At 34.8% G+C, this 3031-nt stretch overlaps 1 long non-coding RNA gene across 1 annotated transcript; it reads right to left on the bottom strand.

Moving 5' to 3' along the window:
• Positions 1 to 289: 289 nt before the first annotated feature.
• Positions 290 to 3031, bottom strand: LOC149665105 (uncharacterized). The gene is made up of 3 exons (XR_016368402.1): positions 2176 to 3031; positions 511 to 2111; positions 290 to 430 (listed from the first exon to the last, which is right to left on the bottom strand). It is a non-coding gene; the product is annotated as an uncharacterized LOC149665105 (long non-coding RNA).

The raw sequence follows: 3031 nt of genomic DNA, 5'->3' as shown, positions 1-3031 counted from the left end.
AATTCGAAGATCATTGGCAACTTGTAATATTGCGCTATGCATTTGTAACAGTTTGGTTGAGCTTAATGAGGTAGATTGTAATTCAGATTTAACTTTGTTTAAGTCACTATTTTATACTGTCCTTTATGAGGTTATTGTTATTGTGGTGAAAAGTTTGTTTAAAGTCATTATTTATACTGTCCTTTATGAGGTTATTGTTATTATGGTGAAAAGTTTGTTTAAACTCATTATTTATACTGTCCTTCATGAGGTTATTGTTATTATGGTGAAAACTTGGTTTAGCTGCTGTCTCATAGGTTGAGCCTTTCAGGCGCTCGTCTGTTTCGGAGTGGGTTGCGGCGAATTGGTGTTGCGGATGTGGTGGTGGTCCTTGGGACCAGTGACCCTCGCATTAATTATTATTTTACCGGTCCCACTATAAATTAAATTTCTAAAATGGTGAGAATAAAAAGCACGTAAAGACACAAAAGTAAAGAAGCTGGAAATTCTAATTGAATTTGAATTTTTTACTGTAGGAAAAAGTAGCATATAACAATCCATAACAGTTAACTTTTATTTCTTATCACAATTTTTCAACTAGTTGCCACTAAATATCAATCAACATGTCTAATGATATTTGAAGTTCTTAATCCTTTTCTGAACTAGCCTTATTCCTTATTGCATTTTCCATAAATTCAGCGGCAATATCTTCTCTCGCTATCAGTAAGCCAGATCAAAATCTTGTAATGTGACCATGCACTACTGAGAAATACGATTACTGACAACTAGTACTGGCTATGGTCTAGACTGTCGACTACAAGAGACTCATTCTAGAGTATAGACGCTAGACAAGATCAATAGTCAATAGAATACAAAACTTTTGTAGGGAAGTTGTAGCCAAGGAGTACTAACTACCTAGGAGTAGAATTGGTAGAAAATGAGTTGAGATAGAAAAATTCTAAAAAGGAACCCCGAATTTATAAACTGGTCCCACCGTCTATTTTTTCCAAAAACCCTAATTAATAAAGTGCTCCCTGATACCACTGACCCCAACTTTTGGAATAAATAAACTGGTCCGAGCAATTAATAAACTGGTTTGGGACTTGTAAACCTGTCTTATTTCCTACCCTGTAGTGACGAGCCCATGATGTAAACAATAAAGATGGCCGCGAGCTACGAGGTTTAAGCCTCGGTCTTTAGTGTATCGGGACGGGGAGTCGGGGACTCGGGGTCCGAGTAAAATTGTCCATGCCCATGCCTTTTAATAATTATCTTAATGTTCTTTTTATTGATGATTGTTTATGCCTATTAATATTTATCTTAATGTTCTTTTTATTGATGATTGTTTATGCCTATTAATAATTATCTTAATGTTCTTTTTATTGATGAGCTTAAGTTGTAAATTTTTAATTCGATACTTTCAAAGTAACGTTAATTAAACCTTCAATACCTTGATTTAAATTTTCATTTATAATCCTTATTTAATTTAAGGATGATGTCAGTTTGTAAGTCTCGTTAATTTAATTCCCCCTTTCCCACAGAGAGGGTCTGAAAATTTAAATCACTTGGCAGAGACTGGAGATCTTCAACATTCAGTGACAGACTCTGAATCTCAATGGGCATTTAAAAAACTGTATAAATTTAAATTGAAATTCCAAATTATAATTAAATACTTTTTGTTTGATATGTTGATATTAACGTAATCAATCCTTGAATACTCTATTGGTACTATCAACACCATCGTTAAATTTATTACTTAAATAATATAATTTTTTTTAAATATAATAATCAAATTAGCGACTTATAATTAGTTAACTTTAAATGAGTATGTTTCACTGATTAAAATTACATTTCTAAAAATTGTTAGGTTGATAGCACTTTCATGTTTCATGTAGAAATTTCATATTTCCGTGGATGGAGAGATGAACACGTTGATTCCGTTTGTCGTTGATTGAAATTAGATTCATTTTGATCATAAATTTCATTTTATATTTTGAGTTGTTGATTTTATGAGATTGTTGATTTTATTTTTATAATTATCACTTACGTAACTGTTATTAGTAGATGAACCCAGCGAGAGCGGAAACTGCCAAAATGATTAGTTAATTTTGCAAAGAATCTGCAATTTAATTCTGCAAAAATCTACCTATTATTTTATGTCAGTTCCGTTAAGTGATCATTTAATTTTAAACTTGCCAAACAAATAGTGAGCAATGGTACCTCCGTCCCAAACTAGTTATAGTTTTAAAACGCTGACTCGAGTTTCATTTTGTTAATACATTTAATTTTATTAGTAAATCAACCTGCCTAACTTTTAAGCAGACGAGTCTTAAAAAACGATATCATTGGTGAAATTAGAAAACTCTCTCTGCTTAGCGCGCCTTCTGTCGGGGAGAACCTTAATTTCTTTTTTGATTAATATGATAATATTAATTGTAATGTTTAAGTTCCCAAGTAGAAATCTAATCTTGCCTAGGATTAAAAAGATATATAATAATTATAAATTGCAAAAAAAAATTGCAAGCAACTGTCTCTCCTCCTCTAGCGCGATACAATATATATTCGACAGCATCCAGTGGCGGGCGTCGGGGAGGTGGGGGGTCCATACAGTTGCACAGTTCTCTCTCTCTCGTCTCCCGCTAAACCCACGCAGTAAGTGCGGGCGTCGGGGAGATGGGGGGGGGTCCATATCCTAACTCTCTCTTTCTTCTCTTCAGTATAATTTATCTCGCTTTATATTACAAGCAAGCGTGGCTTCGTGGTAGAGCGCGCGGCCGGGCGTCTTCACTGACGTCTCGTATGGATTGGGATATCGCGGGTTCGAGGCCCGGCGCCGACGGGAAAATAATTTCAATTGAAATTAAATACGTTACGCCACCTATGAGGTGTAACGTGAACTACGGATGAATTTCGAGTCGAAAATTCGCGGGAAATTTGAAATTCAAAAAGTTTATTTATGAAGAATCTTATTATGCGGTTACACCAAATCCAGCCAGCCGACCAGCCAACAGAGGTCGGAACAATACTTTCGAGCTCTAAAGAGCGCAAAAGT

Source organism: Phalangium opilio, unplaced genomic scaffold, assembly GCF_054372755.1.
Source record: "Phalangium opilio isolate 3A_F unplaced genomic scaffold, DU_Popi_V2 ptg000061l_1, whole genome shotgun sequence".
Taxonomy (NCBI): domain Eukaryota; kingdom Metazoa; phylum Arthropoda; class Arachnida; order Opiliones; family Phalangiidae; genus Phalangium; species Phalangium opilio.
This window is presented reverse-complemented; position numbering and strand designations above follow the sequence as displayed.